The sequence below is a fragment of the Charadrius vociferus genome, unplaced genomic scaffold (assembly GCF_000708025.1).
Source record: "Charadrius vociferus isolate BGI_N301 unplaced genomic scaffold, ASM70802v2 scaffold45, whole genome shotgun sequence".
Taxonomy (NCBI): domain Eukaryota; kingdom Metazoa; phylum Chordata; class Aves; order Charadriiformes; family Charadriidae; genus Charadrius; species Charadrius vociferus.
Window position 1 is genome coordinate 2,956,020 of NW_009648712.1, and position 24,498 is coordinate 2,980,517.

Here is a 24,498-nt window from a genome sequence, read left to right on the forward strand (position 1 = left end):
TATCAAGGCACAAGAAACGGGAAAACAATGAGCAGAGCCTCAATATCATGCTGCTGTTTCCTCTAAACCCACTTTCAGGGATATTTAAGTGTCAGTTGCTATTGAAAAGGCCTAGGCAGGGGATGCTACTTGGATACTACCCCTAGCACATAAATGGGTACCACCTCTTTACTGGAAACCCCTCCTAGAACCAGGGCAAACACAACTACTCTGCTCCTGTCAGGTACTAGCCTAAAGCTGATCGACAGCCCCAGAGGAGGAACCTTTCTCGGGCATTTTGAAAGTCTGAGAGAGTTGGGACTCTTTAGCCTGGAAAAGAGAAGGCTGAGGGGAGACCTTATTATGGCATACAAGTATCTAAAGGATGGGTTGAAGGAGGATGGAGCCAGACTCTTTTCAGTGGTTCCCAGTAACAGGACGAGGGGCAATGGGCACAAGTTGGAAGATAAGAAGTTCCGTTCAAATACAAGGAGAAACTTTTTTACGGTTAGGGTGACAGAGCACTGGCACAGGCTGCCCAGGGAGGTTGTGGAGTCTCCTTCTCCGGAGATATTCAAGACCCGCCTGGATGAAGTCCTGAGTAATGTGCTCTAAGGCAATACTGCTTTAGCAGGGGAGTTGGACTAGATGATCTCTAGAGGTCCCTTCCAACTCTAAAGATTCTGTGATTCTGTGATTTTATCCCCTAATTAACACCATTTAGGGGTGTGGGGGTGTGTGTGCATATCTGTATCACAAGGAGCAGCGAAGAGCGTGGTCAAGGGAGTGGTGACCTGCAGGGATGTCATGAGTACAGTAGAGGTAGGAGTGCAACCTAACCTGTGCTGAGGATGGCATGAGAACTTAGTCATACAGCGATTCGGCAAGTCCATATTCAGAAGGTTTCTACTTAGACATTGGTTCATACTCTGCTAACAACTAAACCCATTAACAAAAAAAGAAAGCTAGGTACATATGGAGAGAATAGAAGACTTCTGGAGAAGGGAGCAAACAGGCAGGACTGCAGGAGAAAGAGGTGGACTGGGCTCTGGTGGAAAACCCAAGAGTGAGCAGTGATGTCTCTTCTGTTTGTTGGCAGAGGGAAATAGAAAGTGGAGAGAGGTTAGAAAATGAAATGGGGTGAGAAGGGAGGCTGCATTTCTTGCAGCGTTCACACAGCAGTCCCAGCTGGTGGAGCAGCAACATTTCCAAACACATTCCATGGTGCAAAGGTCATGCGGGACATAGCAAGCTGGTTGGACCATGAAAGATCCCCCCACTGCTTTGCTCTCAGCAAGCCTGATCCTTTGGTTATAACCAGAAACACCAGGCTATAAGATTTGGACACGATGGAAAGAAGAGGCAAAAGTGGGGAAATGGTTGAGAATGGAATTAGCCAGCTGAATAAACCAGCTTGAGGAAGATGTTTACAAGCCAAATCATGCAAATGCAGATTTCCCACATCCTTCCACAGCACTGACAGCTGAGAAAATCTCACTTTGGCCAATAAGGGTGAAGTGGCCAGCCCTACCATGCAATTTCTTGGACAATGCAAAGAATCCAACTCAGACAATATAATAAAGTTGTGGCAAGGAATAACCAGTGGTAAAATAGAGGCACATTGAGCAAGAGTAATTTTCAGTGTCTGTAAAGTAAAGAAAAATGGAAAACAAAGAAAGAGAGAGAGAAGCAAAGAAAAGAAATGAAAGAGGAGTCCCTCCAGACAATACTGAAGCCTAAGTCCAGTATCTAAACATCTGACTGGAAAGTTTGCCTTGTCTGCACTTTGAAGTTCAGAAACACAAATATAACTTAATTTTGTGTGAAATATCTGAAAATGCAGCCAACCAACAAAACCAACAAGATGCACTTTGCCTGGCCAAGTGTAGTTTGCACAGGACCATATTTGCCATCCTACCCAAATAGTACCTGACATCACTAACACCTCCCTCCATGGTGGGCTGCTCTCGGAGCACTTGTGTGGGGACCAAAGTCTGCCAAGGACACTGCTTAGTACCGATACTCCCAGAGAATCAGTCCTGACAAATTCACAGTCTGAGGAAGTGTGTTAAGTAATTTCAAATAAATATGTTTGAAGACAGTGCAATCTGCCCTCAGATATTCCGCAGGCAGAAAAGTAGGCTAAATTCATCAGATTAATTATTCATTGCAAATTCTCTCAGCTCTATCATTGAGGTCAACAGCAAAAGTGCCACTGACTACAATGGGATAATGTCTCCAAAAGTGGATAACTCTCCTTTACTCTGCAAATATGAGCAGCTTTGTTAGTTTCTGAGGGACAGACAGAAGCAACCAAACAAGCAGAGGTATGTGCAAATAAGCAGTTTTGTTTCACAAAGATTGACTTCTGTTTCAATCCATGTGGGACTGTATGTCCCATATTCTGCTCTGAGCTTTATGTTCAAATGAACCCAAATTCTCCTCTCTCACCACAGTTAAAATATATACATATATATGCATATACACACACACACACACACAAAAATATATATTTACACACATTTATTATGTGGTTTTGCAACAGAACTTTCCAAAATAATGATTTTGATGCAAAACCATAACGTAGCTGACATGCTCTCAAAGGTGTGTGACCTAATTGGTAAGCAAGGTCTGAACTTCTTGAATTTATAGTGAAAGCCCAAAGTTAGTCAGTTTGGAAGAGGGAGGAGGACTGGTTGCATTGCAAACGCTTTACACAGCTGTTCAAATGAAAACACAGAACACTTGAGGCCTCAATCTCAAGAATCACCACGCTCTTTGTACTCCACAGAGGTCTTTCAGTCAGTACTGTACACCTGTATTTTTTAGACCCATCAATTATGTGCCTGAGCAATGTAATTATAACCTAAGCCATACCCTCTGATTAAATACATCAGCCTAAATTCCTGTTTATTTTAACTGCCTCTAGTTATCCAGCCCAATCCAGCCTCCAGAACACATGAAAAGACTTTTCTAAAGAGTTCCTTCATTTTCCATTCCCCCCATGTAAACTCAGACTGAATATTTTTACTGGGGGAGGGAGGAGAAGAAAAATAAACAGGGAAGGAAATGTAATTGGAGGTGGCATGAAGAACATGGCCTCTCTGCTTCTCTCTACTGTTAAAGCCCTTGGGGGATTTAAAGGCCACAAATGATGTAGGTCTTCTTCTTGAACCACTGTGAACTTTATCTGCTTGGGTTTAGTATCACTAAATGTGTATTAATGTCAAAGATTGTTTGCGTGGATTATTTATAAGGCATTCACTTCAAATTAGTGCTGCTTAAAGTGTGTGTGTTCATAACTTGCCAACAGCAGATGCATTCTGCAGCAACCGAAACAGCAAGTGGCTTCATAGATGTATATACAACAGCTGGATGCAGATCAATAATAGAAACATTAACCATGGTATTGTTTTAGAAGCAATTCTTTACTTTGGAGATATATTTTATTCCACATTAATGGTACCTTAAGTAAAATGATAGAAGACATATAAGGATGCATCTCAAAGTGGTGCACTGGGACTTGCTTGCTCTCGCCCGCCTGTTACTAATGTGGCTTCTTCTTGTGCTGTAATTCTGCGCTTCTCCCCTCCACCACTTGCCCCACCGCAGGGAGGACCTTGCTGTGAATGTGCGTGGGCCACCTCCTCTAGTACCAGCTAGCCACCTACAGGTTTTAGTACAGGGCCCATGGTGGTTTACCCTACGTGCAACCTGCACATTTCTGTACCAGAAGAAAGAGGAGTGAGCTGAACACTGCACGTTGGTGGGAGTAATGCTGTTTCACAACAGCAACCATGTGCAAGGTATGAGCCCTGACGTGACTCTCATTAATGACCTGTTAGACATCAAGCTCTTTGACTGAGCATATGGAAAACTGAATTTTCAATCACCTTTACCTCACCTGACCATCCTCTCGAATGGGCCAGAAAGGTGCCCATTTGACTACCTGCAAGTCAATCAAGTAAAAGTCAGTTCTTTAGAGAAGTTATTACAGACACTAAAGGTCATAGTTCATGTTTTTCAATGAACATTAAATGTGCCTTGACATTGCCAAGGGTACAAACATGCACAGATTGGGAATATATATAAATATATCCAAGCCTAAATATGCATCTAGCTTTCTCAGGTTCCATCTGAGCCTCCTTTGATCAAGCCATCAACTCAAGTTGATGGGAGTTTTAGACTGTTTTGCCCATGGCTTTGGGGAATGTACCAAGACCAAGATGGGAGAACTATGCCCTGCTGGTCTCCACACTGTGACTCTTTGGCATGGTCTCTGTGCACAGCTCAAAACTGGTGAATTACTTAAACTTTCTTCTTGCTTAGACAGATCACTAATTTTGGGGTCCAAATGTAAACTTGGCTTTCTGTTGAGCATTTGGGATGGGTCTTGGCACTGAGGCCCATGATACTGGAAGATCTGCATTGTCTCCAACATCTGCTTAAGGAATATCTTTCCAGTCATCAGCAAATTAATCTAGTGGGAATACTTTTATTTAGTTATATAGTGATCGTTTTTTGTATAGTCAGACTGCATAGCCAGACATGTGTTCAGCAGCATAAGCTCCTCAAGTCTGACCACTGACTAACACAGCCGTGAGAAAACTTCAAGGACCAACCCCCCCACTTCAAACACCAATTCATCAGTGATAAGCAATCCAACTGTCTTTGGAAGTGCTTGGTACTTCCCAGCAATGCTACTTTAGAAAGTCTATTGAAGACCAGCACTGGTGCCCCTTACCTTAGTTTGGGAAGGTATTTCAGTCATATCTTTGAGTTTACTTCTGAAGACAGAACATTTTCAACATCTTGTCCCCATTTCTCTCCCATACTTGCTTTCTGTTGCCTCCCAGTCTCATTCTCTCCTACTGTATCTTACTACTCCTTTTATCCTTCCTGCAGTCTCTCTGACACCTCACAGCATGCTGAGTCTTTCTCAAGACCATCACCGTGGTATCTTGGGGTTCTTCTCCTCTCCCTGTTAGTTACTTTTGCTTTCCTCCACCGCTTTTTACATCCTTTATTTTTCTTTCCAAGCTGTATCCCTCTCTTTCTCTTTCATTAGCCTCCTTATTTTGCTCTTGAGACTAACGTGGGTTTTCACTGAGAGTACAAACAAGGCCTGACCACTTTCCAGAAGTATTTTGAGGTGCTGAGTGGGTGTTTGTTTGTTCCAGTGCTCACTTTCTTTGTTGGGACCTTGAGGATTATCTGGCATGAGCAGGTCCTCCTTTTGCTCCTTAGCTGCTAGCAGCCATCTGCAGACCTTCCTCCCAACACACTAATCCACACTTGTAAGATGTATTATTTAGGGCCATAGGTGGTACTAATGGCCTGAACCAGCAAAATTCAGAGCTCACCCTCAAAGACCCTTAGTACCCATCCCTACATGTAATTTCCTGGGGAGATTCTACAGGCCAGTCAGTCTCACCTCTTTGCCCAGAAAGATCATGGAGCAGATCCTCCTGGAAACTCTGCTGAAGCACATAGAAATCAAGGAGTTGATTGGTGACAGCCAGCAAGGCTTCACCAAGGGCAAGTCATGCCTGACAAATTTGATGGCCTTCTATGAAGGGGTTACAGCAGCAGTGGACAAGGGAAGATCAACTGATGTCATCTACCTGGACTTGAGCAAAGCATTTGACACTGTCCCACAAGATATCCTGCTCTCTAAATTGAAGAAACATGGATTCGACAAATCGACCAATCGGTGGATAAAGAACTCGCTGGACGGTTGCACTCAAAGAGTTGTGGTCAATGGCTGGATGTCCAAGTGGAGAATAGTGATGAGTGGCGTTCCTCAGAGGTCAGTACTGGGACCTGTACTGTTCAACATGGACAGTGGGGTCGAGTGCACCCTCAGCAAGTTTGCCGATGATACCAAGCTGTTTGGCAAGGCAGACACGCTGGAGGGGTGGGATGCCATCCAGAGGGACCTGGACAGGCTGGAGAGGTGGGCCCAAGCCAACCTCATGCAGTTCAACAAGGCCAAGTGCAAGGTCCTACATCTGGGTTGGGGCAATCCCAAGCACAAATACAGGCTCGGCGGGTAATGGCTGGAGAGCAGCCCTGAGGAGAAGGACCTGGGCGTGCTGATTGACCAGAAGCTCAGCATGAGCCCGCAATGTGCAATCGCAGCCCAGAAGGCCAACTGTATCCTGAGCTGCATCAAAAGAAGTGTGGCCAGCAGGTCAAGGGAGGTGACTCTGCCCCTCTACTCCACTCTTGTGAGACCCCACCTGGAGTACTGCATCCAGCTCTGGAGCCCTCAACATAAGAAAGACGTGGACCTGTTGGAGTGTGTCCAGAGGAGAGCCATGAGGAGGCTGGAGCACCTTTCCTATGAGGAGAGGCTGAGAGAGCTGGGACTGTTCAGCCTGGAGAAGAGAAGGCTCCGGGGAGATCTTATTGCGGCCTTCCAGTACCTAAAGGGGGTCCTACAGGAGAGCTGAGGAAGGACTTTTTACTGGGGTATGTAGTGATAGGACGAGGGGGAATGGCTTCAAACTAGAAGAGGGCAGGTTTAGATTAAACATTAGGAAGAATTTTTTCACTTCAAGGGTGGTAAGGCATTGGAACAGGTTGCCCAGAGAGGTTGTTGAGGCCCCATCCCTGGAGGTGTTCAAGGCCAGGCTGGATGGGGCTTTGAGCAACCTGGTCTAGTGGGAGGTGTCCCTGCCCATGGCAGGGAGGTTGGAACTTTATGATCTTCAAGGTCCTTTCCAACCTAAACCTTTCTATGATTCTATGATTCTATGTGGACCCTTTGCACCTCTGAGGAGCTAATCAGGATCTTGCAGGATGGCACTTTCTGCAGTAGGCATTGCTACATTAAGCAATTAATAAAGATGATTACAGCTCAGAGCTAAATATGGTATATTACAGTGTTGTACTTCACTTATATTACCCTCATGGCAAATGAGTCAGAAAGACACTGCCATGTATTTTTGAGGAGTGACTGTTTATGCTAATTAATGATATCAATATGCACATGGTGATGCTGGTATAATTAGCACAGTGGATAGCACCAATATAAAACAACAGAAAGAACCTGTCTTAGAGAAACCAACATAGTGGTTACGTAGTTAAACCTGCATGAAAATCCTGTAGCAAAAGCCAAGGAGGTTCAGTTACAATCCCCTCAACCTGAGCCAAGGTCACCCAAGGCTTACAGATGTTTTGGTGAACCTGGGGTTCATTTGCTATGATTTGGACAGATGTATGGACACTGAATGAAACTCAGGATTACAAAATGAGCTGATACAGAGGAAGCTGGGCTGGGGTTTGCATCGGTTTAAGGCTAGATCTCAGAACAGGGCTCAGAAGTTGCCAAACACAAGACAAAAAAACCTGAAGAAATAAACTGTCTGTGGAAGCCCTGCAAAGTCAGTCCAAGGTGTTTCATACAGCTGTACTAAGCCTGGAAAGAAAAGTCAACATACAGGCTATCAGCTCTCTGTCAGTTGATACACTCTCCAGGACACAATACACAGGTTTTAGTTCCATAGTTGACAAAAATTGATGTAACCCCATTGAAGTCACTAGGGATCAGCCAGCTTACATCAGCTACATCTCCAGCCCAGCATCATTTACACTTTCTTAGTTCCGTATCCAAAAGCAGCAGAGCTGAAGTGGAGAGTTTATGTGGTCATTGGGTGTCTTCCTTGAGCGAATCAGTGTGGAAGACTTCAATATCTTTTGTTTGGTCCAACCTCTCACTCTCCTTTTTGGCCACAAACTTACAGTTTGCTGCACCCAGGCAGGCGCCGGTACATGCCTACATTTCACTCATTTGGAGTCCTTTCTTACAAAACACATTGCAAAATCCAATGGTCTGTCATACTTTTTCCCTCCCATTTCAAGCCAGGCTGTAAGCTGTCAGGAGAAGAAGCATCCCTTAGTATATTTTTTATCCAGCCTGGGAACAATGATATATAATTCCCACTGGTGTTCTGGTCATTCCTATAAAAGAAACCAAAGATATTGGAAAATCCTATCTCATCTCAGAGCGTCTAAATTGTTCGATTTATTTTTGCAAGGGATCAGGCCCTTTACATCTATAAAATCTGGCCACAACACAACCAGTGAGATATAAATTGTTAACCTGGAGTTCTCCCTACAACCCTGAATTTCGTTGAGTCTTCAGTTATAGGTTAAACACTTCAGGTTAATCACTTCAACATTTGTGCAATGAAACCACAATGATTTTGTACAGAGATCATCTGCAGTATGTAACAATACCCAGAGCTGTGAGACAATTTAACAGAGGTCTCTACCTGCTGCAACACCTTAGCACAAGGGTGTGATTTAAAGGTAATGTGGCAGGTTTAATGCAGAATTTCCTTGCTTTCCTAGGTTTAAGTCTCAACCTTAATGGTATAACTTGCATTGACATTGTTTCAGTTTGTTTTGACATCATAATTGAGTCTAATCTCCACAGACTTGCACTGCAGTCTTATTTCCTATTGTAGTCTCGCAATGTAATTTTACTATAAGAGCACTGTAGTGAGGTCTTCTCCAAGTCATGCTTTGAAATCACACTGTGTGTGTAACACTGCTTCGTAATGGCTTTGTAAGAGGGTCTCCAAAGATCTTCCCTGCAACAATTTGGCCATCTTAATCTCAAATTGTAATGACCTCACAATGCCATAAAGCAATTACCATTACAAATTTAAATGGTCTTATGTAGGAACTTCTGTGCTGCCTCATTAGGTGATACATTTTGCTGTGTCCAACCTCTTATTTAAATATAGCACATCAACTATATATCCACTGCTCTTTTAAATTCCAAAATTGGGCTAGAACATGCATTTTATCGCAGTTCATTTTTTTTTCCCTGCAAATGGGCTGATGAGAATCTACTCTAGCTTCACATTTTGTTAGAGCTGGGCTGGGTTAGTGGCATCCAGATCTGGATGCCACCACTGTTGGAATTTTATTCACTCTCTGACCATAAGCCAAATCACAGCTAGGAATTTGCTTTGAAACCAAAATAACAGAAATCTGCTATGCTCTATTGTCACCTGATACACCTCTACTTCCTCACCGCTTTGTTCCTGAAAAGGCTTGCAGCTGGGGCATTGATTTCTATTTTAGCGATTCTTCGGGGAAGTGATGGCCAGCACAATTCCTGTCCCTTTGTTAGACACCCAAGACAGTAGGAGCTGGTGATTTGTGTTGGGAGGTAAAATAGGCTGCTCTGGATTTTATAGTCAGAAATTTCAGAACACTTTAAGGTATTTCCCAGGAAAAGCTTGGGCTTATCTAGGACACCTGCAAGACCAGCTATGAAGGACCTCGGGGTGCTTTTCCAGCCTGACTGGGAAGTTAGATCAACTCCATTAGACTGGGGAGGTTGGCCTGGCTTCTATGTGGCTCTAGGAAGTGTGAAACTGTTTGATTCTTACTCCTCATACTCACTTTTTATTTAATTTCTGACCCTCTACAGGTGTATTTAGGTCAGTGATTTTATGGCCTGTGGAATGCCAGAACACGCGTGGCACAACGTGAGGACGAAGGCCCACTGCCACCAGTTACAGCCAACTTTCAAGAAGCAGCCGAGACTTATAACTTCTTCAGTTCAGAGATGGACTCCTGAGAACATGCTCATTATTTTAATTGAAGTCTTCATTGTTGGCTGACTGCCAAGTGGCCTACCAGATGTCTCTCTCTTTACTATGGTTGAAGCAGATTATGATGTTCCAGTTCATTTTTCCTTCACTGACAGCCTGGTTCCAAAAATGTGCCAGACTCTAAGGGCAATATTTTCAAAAGCCAGGTCAACTCACAACAGTACACCAATGACAGTGCATGCAGATACTACAAAACCGTATGATAGGCAATTAACTCAATGTTATTTATGCTAGTCAAGTAACTTTGATTTTGTTAAGTCTTTAACACTGAGGGGGAGGATTCTTAAAGTGCCAGTTCCTGGAGTCTGGTGAATATGGCAGAATTGGAACTTTCACTTGAAAAATATAAAGTTTTGGCACATGTGGTAAAAAAGGGAGAACCTGAATCTAGCAGCTTGCAAAAAGAGAGAGGGAAAAAAAGAACTCCAAAGTGATTTATTATAAGTTGCATTTTTTTCAAAGCCATTAATTGCATCACAGGCATGGATATACTTCTTGTGTATGTATTTTTACACACAGATCCCAAAGTCCTGCTCATGAAGGATCTCTCACATCTATTGTCTCTCGCTCATATTTTTCCCCCCAGAAGTGAAAAAGAGTTTCACAGAACAAAGGCTATTCTCTATCAGATCAAAAGTCTTCAAGACATTTGCAGTAACTGATTTCAAGGGAGGTCCCAAAGTCTTAGCAATTAGCCAAAATTTTGAAGGTCTCTGAAGTCCTGTAAGAAATGATTTTTATAGAATTCTCTTTCTCACTGTGGGAACCTGCAGCCATGTGCCAAGTCTTCTCTTTGCAGCCTTCAAATACTCAATATTTTTCCCCATTTTTCACCTGCTTAGGTAGTTCCAACTGCTTTCTAACTAAATGATCACCCTTCGAATATTCTGTGGATGTCCGATCATGAATGAACGCACATTTCATACTGTGGCTATGCATCCTGGAGAACATTGTGCATGCCAAAACAGCTAGCCAGAACACATCAGGAAGACTTTTTTCACAGTCTCGTTCTATTGCTCTTGGTGTCTGCTGTATCTTCACCATAGTCCCCTATGTGTAACATCGAGATTACTTTTTCAATGTGCATGTGAGGTGTACACCTTCTCTCTATCTCCACCTCTCTGTTTCAACTTCAGATGGAAGGTCTTAATGCAGTTTTCTTATTATGAAATGCAGTTCTATAGAAATTAGAAACAAAAATTACGTTATATGGTAATTCTGACTTGAAGCTTTTAATAAGCCACAACGCTTTTGAGACTCTTTGTCTGCATGTGTTCATGCCGTTCCATTTCCTAGTTGTGATCTATCTACTAGTCAAATATTACTATTTCTGTTATCTTTATGCTAGTCTTGCATTGCCCTGTGTCATGGCACCGATACAATACTACTTACCAAAACTTTAAAGATCCAGCACCGTAACCATCAGACAACACCCTGACACGAAGCAGCAAGTTTGTTGTGTTAAGCAAGGGGCTTGACTGGAAGAAGGGAGTGTTTTGTTAATAAACTGCATTGTCTGAACAGTTTTAATAGTGTGAAGACCCTTGTACTGATGATTTATTTGGAAGTTCTGGGTATATTAACTTTTGCTAAGAGCTGAGACTAAAAACTTTATGGGGAATGCTACATACACTCCAAAGACCGACAAGAGAATTTAAGTTAGATGTGATTAGTATGAAGAAAGTTACATTTATTATACTCTTATGTATAATTGATCATATGAAAGGCCTTTTGTAACTATAAAAGAGACAGCACATTAAATTGTTTTACCCTGAGGATTATACAAATTTGTAGAAATCGGATTGGAATACCAGCCTATTGGTTTCATTGCTATGGTAAATCATTAAGATGTTCTATGTTAATCATAAATCTTTGTATCTATTTATTATTAATCAAATAGCTCCTCCCAGCTGCTGCTTTGCTCCATCCATCTGAGCCAATCAAACCAAAACCTGGTAGCATTAGCTCTGATGAAGGGTGGCTGCATACACATAATATGCATGGCACATAGCATGGATTATACAGTGCTAGACATGGGGTATGAGAGCTGATGGGGTGTTAGCTCTCCACAGCAGGGGGGCCTGGTTTCCGGATTTGCGAGGAGGCATGCCTCATTAGTAAGATGATTCATGGTGAAGGGGAGTTTAGCTGGGAATAATTTAGTGGCTGCTGTGGTGGAGTAGAAATATAGTTTGGGATAGAGAGGTTATGAACCTGTATTTATTTGATAAAGTCTTGAATGCTGACTGATATCAACCTTCACTACTCTTACCTGTTTCAGTTTGGAAAACAATGTTACAAAGCCCGTTCACCTCACAGGCAAGTAAATGAAAAAGACGATCCAAATACTACCTTACTTAATGATCTTGTATTATTTGTGGATTATCCAGGATTCTATGCAAAGCTAGTTGGCTTTCAGAGAATTTCTGAGCTGGTATGTCTACACAGACTAATGGTTCGTTGCCAAGTAGAAGTCAATTCCAACTCAATGATACAGCATATTGATTACTGCCTATTTCCTTCTACTATATCCTGTGAGTGTAATGGTATCTGACATATAATTTTCCCTAAACTGCTGAAGTTGACATACTATTTAGATTTGGCCCAGATTTCTTCAATTAGCAGGAGTATTATAAATGATGTACTGCTCCAAGCCTTAGACACTTCTTGCTCATGCCATACAAAATTAGGTAAGTGTGGAAATTCATTTTAAGGGGAGACAAAAATATTATTGAAAGAACTAGATATTTGCAGTAGTGCCATAAGAAGAAACAAGAAGAGTGAAAAAAAAAATACAGTCCAATCAAAACTGAGCAATGAACTCCATTACTGTGACAAATTTTCCTTAAGTAACTGAATGTTTAAAAGCAAGACATCCCTACCTTATCTTAAGTGGACTAGTTTGCAAATGTAAACAGACAGCTTTCAAACAATGACCAGTTCACATTCATCTTTTCAGTTTACTGTGAAAGTAGCTGCATGTTGGGAAAACATGCACAGAACATACATGGTGTGCTGTGATTTGCAAAATGAAATAGGAAATTTCTTGCAATGACTTCACTGTAGGCTGCTGCGATTAGTGCTGGGGTTTCTTACAGGTAGGAAGTATGGCAGCAGTATGTAGCTGTGAGTTCTTTCGTGTGACTTTGCTTCTCCTCCAGTGTGTTCAGTAAGCTCCTGGGTAGCATCAATAGCTGGACTTGGCTGACACTCTATTAGTCTTGCATGCTGCAGTTCATGGGCTCATGCATACCAGGAAAAAGGGAAAGTAACAGGTTAGCTAAAAAAGTGGTAGAAATTTCCTATGCCATGAAACTCTGCTTCTTTTCCATCAGTTCCTTTCCCACTTCTCCATTTTACTTTTATTTCCTGAGATGAGGTTGCTGTAAAATACCAAGGCAAAAGCTCTGAAAACCAATGGGTTTTGAAATATATACATTGGTCTGTGTAGTTCTACGAGGTATAGGAGCATGGGCTCAAACTTCATAGGTTGTGAGATCATGTCTTCTTTCTTTTCCTTTTCCTTTTCATTCTTTTTTTTTTTTTTTTTCATTTCCCTTCCTTTAAATACCAAATATTTTTGGTGTGCGAAATTTAAAAGGATACCTTTTTGAGTATCTGGCATTGTATTTTAAGACACAGAAAGAAGAGAAAGCTTTGTAGCCTGCCAAACACACAGTGTTATATACAGGGCTGAAGGAAGAACGAACAGATTAATTTTCTGTTCCCTGTCCTGACCCATCTGTATTATTTATTTATTCTGAAATAATTCACTGCACAGCAAAACCACCACTTCTTAGTTCCCACACAGAGCCTGAGCTTCCAGACTAGACTTCCTATGCCAGCTGATACTGTTGTGGCAGGCAGAAATATATGAAAGGAATATGTATTCCTGGACACATGGATGCTGTACCCAACAGAGACATTTTGCTCCTGTCTTTGCAGATGCAAGGGGAACATCTCCCAGCAGAATGTGTGTGCTCCTGCAAGGGAAGGTGTCAAATGCTAAGAAAGCTGCTCTGTGCTGTAAAAGGTGTCTAATGATACAGATGCTCTTGTCCTTCCCTCTCAGGGAACTGGTGATAAATAAGTTGCCTTCTTGGATCCCCACCTTTATCCTGTACTGAAGGTTTTTAGCAACAGACAGTGTTTGCACCACTACTGAGCTGAAGCACTTAGTGATCACACATCTTATGGCTTAAACCAATGATCCAGAGCCCCTGCCTGCCTCATTTTTTAGGTGGTTTGAGTTGGCTTGGGATTATATTCAAGTAATCCATGCTACTTTCTCATTTTGCATTATCTGTCTTCATTTTACCTTCTCCCAGACAGTGGCTGTATGTTACTGTCATTCTGATATTTTGAGAGACAAGATGGAGGGATGCCCTTTCTAAGTCTTTGTCTTTTCATGGTAACATCTTCTGAAATGAGCATTTTCTCCTGCCCTTTAGTCTTTGCAGCAACTGTGGTGTTGCTTTGCTTTGTACCTGCTACCATGTTTTCGAGAGCAAACATTTTTCTGCAATCTATTTTTAAAGCTAGTGCCAGTGGAACAAAGAATGAGATATAAAGAGTGATATGTCCCAAATTGCAGCCTGCCTTGGGTGTTGGTTTGGTTATCGAAATATGCAATCAGTGGAGCCCAGAGCTCTGTGGAAGAGATCCTCTAAACGAAATCTTGTCACAAGTATAAACTTGTAAATAATTAGTTGTGAATAAACGGATAAAAAAAATTCTTAAAAGATGTCAGCTGCTCGTATGCCAGGTGCATCAATCTAACTGAGGCGATATCAGTGGGAAAAGGCAACCAGATTCTGATCTCATTTATACCACTGAAAGCTCAGAATAAATCAGAACAACTCAGGCTTACCTCCAGAGGACCTGAGATCAGAGCTGGATGCTCAATGACTGAACATTTTAGTACTGCTCAGGTAGAATATGCAATTGTTTTGACTCCTTAAAGCCCAAAGACTGAGTTGTTCTGACCCACCCGGAGAAAATCCAAGCCAAGAATTGCATGAGTACCATTCCGTCTCTACCAGAGCTTGAAGGGGCACACAGGCATCAATGATGCTGTCAACAAGCATATTTGGAACTTGCCTGGCTGACAACTGTGCCTGGAACTGAGTCTGGATGCCACATTCTGCATTTTCTGTCAGAGATGGAGAGCATGTGGATAGGCTGCACCTTAGCCAGCTCTGGGATCTGGGCATACTCCTGACAAATAAAGAGGATGGCATGATGCCTCCAGAGACCTGGAATGCAGGGCACCAAGTTTGCTCCAAAACAAACGTCATGTACAATATATGTATAATGTTAGTTTAGCCACGTTGTCAGGGTGCTGCCTGGCAAAGACACTGAAACATTTAGAACCCTAAAGCTAAATGGTGTTGCTTGAAAGTCCCCAGGCAGCATCTCTCCAACACTATGTGAAGTAACTGTATGATCTACAACTGCGTAGCCTCAACTGCGTGAACAGCAGAACATATAGGCATTGATTGCACCGGTGGCAGCAGCATGCTGAGACTGACAAATTCCCCACTGGGACCAGTCCCAGATTTCAAGCACTCAAGCGGGTTAGGAAGTTCTTGAGGATTTGCTTGGGCCCATCATAAACAGGCTTTCTGCTGAATTCAAAGCCAGGTTGAAGGTCCAGATCCTAGAAAATGTTGAACTTTAAGGAAACTTATGTTTATGAATTTTCACTCATTCCTAGTAAAAAATAATGGGTTTGAACCCACTGCCTTTATTCCAGACAGATTGTTCCAGTCAACCACCTTTATATAGTATATCTCAGAGGCCAAAACACTTTAGAAACTGTCATTAAAACTAGGTGTCACGGCTTCAGCTGGGATGGAGTTACCTTTCTTGCTAGCAGCTGGTGTAGTGCTATGTTCTAGATTTGGGATGAGAAAGAGTGGTAACAGCAGACTAATGTTTTTAATTGTTCCTAGGCAGTCAAGGTCTTTTCTGCTCCTCACGCCGCCCTGCCAACAAGCAGGCTGGGAGTGCACAAGAAGTAGGGAGAGGACACAGCCAGGACAGCTGAATCCAACTGACCAAAGGGATATTCCATACCATGTGACATCATGCTTAGGACATAAATCTGGGGGAAGAAGAAGGAAGCGGGGAATGTTCGGAGTGATGACATTTGTCTTCCCGAGTAACTGTTATGTGTGATGGAGCCCTGCTTTCCTGGAGATAGAATCATAGAATCATCTAGTTTGGAAGGGACCTTTAAGACCATTGAGTTCAACCACTACACGATGTCCCTAAGCACCATGTTTAACCCGTCTTTTAAATACCTCCAGCGATAGTGACCCTACCACTTTCCTAGGCAGCCTGTTCCAATGTCTGATAACCCTTCCGGTGAAGAAATTTTTCCTAATATCCAATCTAAACCTCCCCTGGCACAACTGGAGGCCCTTTCCTTTTGTCCTATCACTTGTTATTTGGGAAAAGAGACCAATCCCCACCTCGCTACAAACTCTTTTCAGGTAGTTGTAGAGAGCAATAAGGTGTCCCCTCGGCCTCCTTTTCTCCAGGAAAAACAACCCCACTTCCATCAGCCACTCCTTGTAAGACTTGTTCTCTAGACCACTCACCAGCTTTGTTGCCCTTCTCTGGACATGCTCCAGCACCTCAATGTCTTTCTTGTAGTGAGGGGCCCAAAACTGAACACAGTACTCGAGGTGGGGCCTTACCCATGCTGAGTACAGGGGGATGATCACTCCCCTAGTCCTGCTCACCACATTATTCCTGATACAGGCCAGGATCCTGTTGGCCTTCTTGGCCACCTGGGCACACTGCTGGCTCATATTCAGCTAGCTGTTGACCAGCACCCCCAGGTCCTTTTCCCCTGGGCAGCTTCCCAGCCACTCTTCCCTAAGCCTGTAGCGCTGCATGGGGTTTTTGTGACCCAAGTGCAGGACCCTGCACTTGGCCTTGTTGAACCTCATACCGTTGGCCTCGGCCCACGAATTCAGCCTGTCCAGATGCCTCTGTAGAGCCTTCCTACCCTTAAGCACATCAGCACTCTTACCTAACTTGGTGTCATCTGCAAACTTACTGAGGGCGCACTCAATCCCCTTGTCCAGGTCGTTGATAAAGATAATAAACAGAACCAGACCCAGTACTGAGCCCTGGGGAACACCACTTGTGACTGGCTGCCAACTGGATTTAACTCCACCACTCTTTGGACCCGGCCATCCAACCAGTTTTTTACCCAGCAAAGAGTACACCCGTCCAAGCCATGAGCAGCCAGTTTCTCCAGGAGAATACTGTGGGGAATGGTGTCAAAGGACTTACTAAAGTCCAGGTAAACAACATCCACAGCCTGTCCCTCACCCACTAAGCGGGTTACCTTGTCATAGAAGGAGATCAGATTTGTCAAGCAGGACCTGCCTTTCGTGAACCCATGCTGACTGGGCCTGATCACCTGGTTGTCCTGCATGTGCTGTGTAATGGCACTCAGGATGCTCTATTCCATAATCTTCCCCGGCACCAAGGTCAGACTGACAGGACTGTAGTTCCCTGGATACTCCTGGCGTTTCTTGTGGACGGTTGTCACATTTGCTAATGTTCAGTAAACTGGGACCTCCCCAGTTAGCCAGCACTGCTGATAAATGATGGCAAGTGCTTTGGTGAGCCAGCTTTCTCAGCACCCTTGGGTGGATCCCACCTGGCCCCACAGACTTGTGTCTTTAAGTGCTGTAGCAGGTCCCCCACCATTTTCCCTTGGATTATGGGGGCTTCATTCTGCTCCCTGCCCCTGTCTACTAGCTCAGGGGGCTGAGTACTCAGGAAACAACTGGTCCTACTACTAAAGACTGAGGCAAAGAAGGCATTAAGTACCTCAGCCTTTTCCTCATCCTTGGTCACTAAGTTTCTGCCTCATCTAATAAAGGATGGAGATTATCCTCAGTCCTCCTTTTATTGCTAAAGTATTTGTAGAAACTTTTTTGTTGTCCTTAACATCAGAAGCCAAATTAAGTTCTAGTTGCGCTTTGGCCCTTCTACTTTTCTCCCTACATTGCCTCACAACATCCTTGTAGTCCTCAGAGATGGCTGAACACCTGCCTGCCCATGGGAAGTGGTGAATGAATTCCTTGTTTTGCTTTGCTTGCGTGCGTGGATTTTGCTTTACTTATTAAACTGTCTTTATCTCAACCCAAGAGTTCTCTCAATTTTACACTTCTGATTCTCTCCTGCATCCCAGCTGGGGGGAGTGAGCAAGCAGCTGCGTGGTTCTGGTTGCTGGCTGGGGTTAAACCATGACACCAGGAAACCCTGAAATGTATCCTTTTTTTTGTTTGTTTGTTCTTTTCCAAGGAACATAGGAACTGATCATGTACCTCTCGTGAGGGCAGGAGTGCAAAGAGCATCCCAACCTCATCAGCCCTATTGAGGACCTAAGAGCTACAGTGAAGGAGGCCTTGACCTGCTTCTATCCTCACTTGCAGCAATGGCTACAAACGTCTACAGCTGGGCAGAGAGAGAGAAACAAACCTGGGTAAGGCCAGTGTTTCACAGTGCAGGCCAGAAGGCTTCTTCCTCTTTCCTTTTATTGACTAGCTGGAGTGTTTATAGTTAATCATTTTCAGATGAAAATATACTTTCCAGCCATATCAGGGTAGGAAGCTACAAAGAAGCTCAAGAGATGTGATCACTTGCCAAACTCTGAGGTATAGAAGTTGTTAAATTAGGCCATGTGATGGGTCCAAAATGGGCTAATTTATGCTACTTTGAACATCATTCTAGCCCTTTTAACATGTTTCCCCCAATTAAGCTGTTCAGGCCACAGATCTAAATAGCTGTCTGCACAGGCTGCCAATTGATTAATTCCCTAATGATGGATTGAAGCTACAGCTTTTGTTTCTTAATCTCTCTTTTCTCCATTAATAGCAAATCATTCATAAAACAAATCTTATAAATATAAGTAAACACATAGGAGTACAGGCGACAGATTGCATATAGATTTATCGCAGAATTAATTTTCGATTGCCCTTAACAATTTATTATTATTTTTGTTTTCTCTTTTCTTACAGAACCACAGGAGTCTGGTACACAATTTCCCGAACTTGAGCTTATGGGTTTCAGTCTGCAGCATACAAAGAGCTCAGATGGCTACCCATGCAGAAGACACACCAAGGATGCTCTTCAGGAGGCACTTTCTAGGATCAAGGCTTCTATGGACAAAATGTGGAAGATCAGACTGTAGGGAGATAACCGCCTAGTTCCTCTGTCAAGCTTTGTGCTCGTATTGCACTTGCAACAGCAGAATCTGAGTGTCAATGCAGGAAGATGGACGAGGTCCATGCAAACAATAGGAATGTCAAAGAGAATAAGCATATTTTTTCCCTTAAGTAGTCTCCTCTTTGGAAAGAGTCCATCACCCTATGTAATCACACATGCCTGGGGGTTGTAGGAAGGCTCTTAATCCTCTTTGGATGAGAATGCTTGGAGGAAAGACTTCCAATTCAATAGGACACACAAGTGAAATCTGGGTAGCAGTCATTAAGGAAGATGTGGAAAAGGTCTGAATAAGCAGAGCAAGAAGAAGGCTGAAGAAGCCTCAGCAAGGAGTGTCTCTGAGTCCTGCTGCTGCAGAGACAAGGCTGACTGTTGAAAGCTCTTTCACACAGCGCAAGAAGAATCACTGCTCTGAAGTGCATCACTCAGCCTGTCACCTCTATTTCTCGAGCTGCATAGCAAAAGAGAAACAAAATAATGGGTGTGAGAATTTAATTAATTCAAGAATTAGAAGAGTTGAGAAATGGGGCCCTTCAGAAGTGTGACCCAGTTAAGATTCACTGTATGCTATAAATCATCCGTTATTGTTTAGAGTTTCCTTTCTCCACACTTGACCTTCATCATCATTCTCTCGCCTGAGTCTGGGTGTCATCACAGAAGTACTGGGTATGTGGATGGAAGCACAGGAAACACGTTCGATAGCATTTCCCTGACTGCTTGCATTTTTATGCAAAAGAAAGGAAACAATGAAAACTGAACTGAGTTTGTTGTCTAATATTTCTCTGAGCACCATGTGAGGTAGACAGCTCTTCAAAGAGAAGAAAGTTTCACTTATGACATTCCAAATTAAGCCTTTCATCTTGGAGGTAATTAACCAGTGTTAGAGTCTTCCCAGTCCTGGACAGCAAAGGATATATCCTCCAACAGAAGATGCCTGTTTAAAAATGCAATGCTTTTCCCTACTTGTACTTGTCCTGGAAGCGTTAGCGTGGGCTGACATGGTGAATGTATTTGCAGACAAGTAGTTACTTCTGTACATCAGAGATCTGGGTATAGGCCGCACCTGGGAAAAATTGCAGAGGCAATTGTGGAGGTTCTTCTGACGTAGGTTTGTGTGGATGAGAGATAGAACATGGACGGTCTTTTCTTCTGGGCAAAGTAGGGGTAAAGGACCAGGCTTTGCTCCCTGCCACAGCACTCTGAATCCAGATTAGCTCTATTCAGTTTGCTCTCAGACGCCCTTGGGTATCAGCCAGTTTACCACAGAGTGGGGGGATAGTGGGCTGTGCCATACTGAATGTACACCCCAGATCCTGAGGCTGGCTGGAGGCAGGTTTAACCCCTGGTGCAATTCAGAACAGCCTCAGGGCTGCTCTGGGTTGTGCTGTTTTTTGACAGCCCCTCTGGGGCTGCCCTTTCTTGGCATGTCTCTGAAATGCCACCTTGGAGGAGAAGCAGGAGGAAAGGTGAGGGGAAAGTGTTGCATAGACCTACCCACTTACCTACACACAGTATAATCCAGCTGAAAGTTGCTCCAGTTAAGACAATTGCTTGAAAACCCATCTACTGACAGAATGATGTAAGAAAGTGGTATGAAGAAGACTCTGTGTTTGGTCCCATGGGTTTTTTTTAAGTAGCATTTTATGAGATTTAAACCAATTTGTTTATTTCTTGGTTTTAATGTTTTATATACACTCTGGGAGCAAGCTTGTCTTATGAACTGGCATGCAGCCATGGCAGAGTGAGTACATGACCATCACCACCTTGTATCTGTGCAAGCAGCGCCTACGACCACTTCACAAATTGTTCCTCCAAGAGAAAAAATCCCTAGGTCACCTGCCATTGCTTCATTACCCAGCTGCATTATCCACAAGCCAGGATGCAGCAGGTGATACTTTCAAATTACAAGTCAACAGTATTGGTATTATTAATATGATTAGTAGCAGTCCTAATAGTACACTTCAACAATATTTACTTTTATCAAAGCCCCTCAGAATACTTACAGAGCACAATGGAAGATTTTATATACAAGCAGTAATTATTTATTCCTGTATCAGTCTTCTCTCCTGTTGATGTATTACCCTACTGACATCAGCAAAGATACAGTAGACTGTCCCTTCATTTGTTCTATTCATCAATTTCAATCTGGTATTTGAATATTTAGAGTGCATATATTCCAGTCTTAATCTCCCTAAAACTGGCTGTGCTGTAGCTAGATATGTCTCCTAGTTATTGCCTCTTGGGTAACAGTCCCGCAGTGTTAAATCTTGACTCCAACTCTGAACTTCAGCAGCTCTAATTGGCCTCCATGTCCACAGAAAAAAAGTGGAAGTTCTTCAGAGCAGGGATTAGGCATGCTTTTGTGTTTGTAGAGCACTGAGTGTAATGGGACCCTCACAGGATCTCTGGTTGCTACTATAATACGAATGTTAAATACTATTCTTCACAGCACTAGCTAGTGGGAAAGGTTTCGGGTAATTAGAAACATAGGGAATGCAGGCTATCTGGATGAGTGTAGAATGAAGCATTTTAAGCAAACTCCCAAATTCTTGCTTGTCTTTTCATCATATATTATGCTGTTAGTCTCTATAACAGGTGATTTGCAGGTTAAATCCCGTTTTCCTTCTCTATAGACTAAATTCGTCTTTGATATAAGCGGGCGCAAGTCCATTAACTTCAATAGAGTTACGTTCACTCACTCCAACATTGAATCTGTCCCAGTGGGTTTATGCTGTAAATCTATCCCAGAAGCAGTGGTTATAGAGGCATTGGTTCTGCTCTGAAATTCATTCAGTCTTTTCAAATAAGCCTTTTAGAGGAGCCTGGGAATGTTTTTAGCCTCTGCACCAACACAAAAGCCTCACTCCAGAACCACTTTTTAGCTTCAGCCTCTTCTTTTCTCCCCTGCCTTGACTCTCCTTTTAGGGTCTTTGCTTCTCTCTCACGTTACCATTTACAGCCTATCTCCCCCTATCTGGGTAAGGGTGGTAAGCAACACTCCCCGCACTGCTGCCTGTAGCCATGGTATCTTGGTCTGAGGTGGCCTTGTCAAATCTTATAAGCTAAGTGAGGTTGGGTCTAGTTACTATTTGGACAGAAGCCCTCAAAGGAAAGCTTCAGGTGCTGTACACGCGGGTGCTGAGGCATCAGTAGGTGCCATTCTTCCTTCCTCGGCCAGTGCCCTAAGTAATCTTAACCGGTTCTCTAAAATGTTGTCCCATGGCACTGCACTGCTCTGCTGAGGGGGTCATCACTGGCTGATGAGTAAATTTAAGGTGAATCCTACCCAAAATGTAGAAAATCCTTCTTCTTTTCAGCTGTAATTTGCCTGTCATCCCAACTAATCACGGCACAGAGTACAGAACATGTGGGGTTTTTAACACTGCTTTGCCTCTGTTGCATTTAATATTACTACTTCTGCAATACATTCATTCACAGAACAATATGGAAGCCCTCTGGTGTCCAATTTAACACCTATAAATTTGTCTGTGTAATCTCTAACCAACTGGACAGATAAAATGCTTGCCTTCTATTCCAGTATTCTTGTATTCTCTTTTGAAATACAACTCTTTGATTAATTTTTTTCCCAGTGGCAAGTCCCGGTGTTTGGACGCTCAGTCCTGTGGGTATTTGGAAAGGAGCAGACCTTCTCCAGCCTAGCTGAGCCCTGGGCTATGCCACAGCCATTACCAGATCTGCCCTGGGATCCAGAGATCCCTTTTCCATGTCATGGGTCATTCTTGTTTCTTCTGGGAGAGCCAGAGCAACGCTTCAGCTATTGAACCTGTGCCAGGATAGAGTCTTCCTCTCTCCTTTGGACTAGGCCAGTGCCCTAGTCTTCCTTGCACACTGGGCTAGTCACTCAAAGCCAGCTTCCCCCAGACAGGGAACTAGATCAGACCTTCCCATGGCTCAAAGGGAAATGGGGGGAAGGAGGAAGATTTGATTCGTTTCTTATGATAGTATTTTAGCACATTGCTTTCTTGATGTTTCACTACTTCTCTCCCTCCAGTGCAGATAGGAATCCCATTGTTGTCAAGGAAAGCCTCCAATCATCTATTCCTCTGCCACCCTGTCCTGGTTTGAGGTAAAACAGAACCAATTTTGGTCAGTAACTTCGCTTCTTAGTTGGGCCTCTCTAACAACTGAAATTAACAGCATATTGTGCAGACAATATTCACTCTCTCAGGGTGATAAGACCCATGTTTATAGCTGATGCCCAGGCATGGTATGCAGAGAGGCTCTTGCTTATACTTATTGCTATAACACCCAAGGCCAACCAACTTTGTTATTTGCCCCATTGGAGGGTCAGAAGCGGAAAAGCATAGTGGGGTCCCACCTGCAAGGAGGAGCGGACAGGACAGGTGACCCAAAACTGACCAACAAGGGTATTCCATCCCATCTGCCTCATGCTCAGCATAAAAGCAGAGGGATCAAGAGGTCAGCTCTCTTCCTGCAATGGCCAACATCTGAGGAGGACTCTGTTCGTCTGCCTGCGATCCCGATCCTGAATGCAGATCCAGAATCCAGTTCCTGTCCGTCACTGAGTCAGCCTGGGGCTGCCCCAGTGCCAGCCAGTGTCGTGATTGTCATCTCGGGAGCTTGATAAGGTTTTGTATATATTTCATTATTTCTTTTTTTATATTTTATTATTAATATTTCATTAAAGTAGTTTAGTTCCTTCTAAACTCGTAAGTCTCTTTTTCCTCCTCTGCCCCTCTCTTTGAAGAGGGGTAGAGGAGAGCATCTGTCAGTCCCATCTGGGGTGCCCAGGTCCCCAGTAGCCGATTTGGCCTAAACCACGACACACCCCTAAGTCTATGCTTATTCCCAGGGGAAAGCTCAGGGATGATTAAATAACCAGGCAGCATTGTGAAGATCTCTGCACTGCAAAGGTGGAAGAATCTGTCCAGGGGTTGAAATGCTGTTCCAAGTTTTTCGGGAACAGTCTAGGTTTGTGAGGCTGGTCCCTCGGCTCCTTAGAGGGGACCAGGCTGGAGGGGGTTGCCCTGTGGTGGGCCTGGGCAGGGTGGAGTTCATCAGACCCAAACATCTCTTTTTGCATATGGTATCTTTATACAGTTCACTGAACGGTGATCTTACCGCTAAGAGGAGAGTTCCCTGCACTTCTGTCCATCTGGGCTAATAAAGGGCAGATGAAAGGGAAGGATTTGCTCAGAAATCATAGCATGGTCTTTGCAAAACAATAAGGAGATTGAAGACCATTTCAAGGCAGAGCATAGCAAACATTCAGTTAATAAGGGCCCCAGAGGATCCAAAGGATTTTTGTTCTGGGATGAAGATTATGTAGGCAGTAGTAGCCCTTTAAGGGATCTAGGAAAACCGAGTTTGAGGAGGGGGAATGCATTTAATCCCTTCATTGAGTACATGGGAGAATTATACAGCATACAGGCATTGCTGATGCTCAGCATCACGTCCTAGGATTGCATATAACTTTGTTCCCAGTCTAGAATTTACCCACCAAACAGAGAGGTTGAAAGGCAACATTAATTACACATCTGTCCAGCACGTAGCGATACTCAGATGTCGGGTGTCATATAAATGCAAAATGTTGCTATTCTACAGGGTGGTTTCTATACATGTGCAGATTAAACAATGGCTTTGCGCAAGA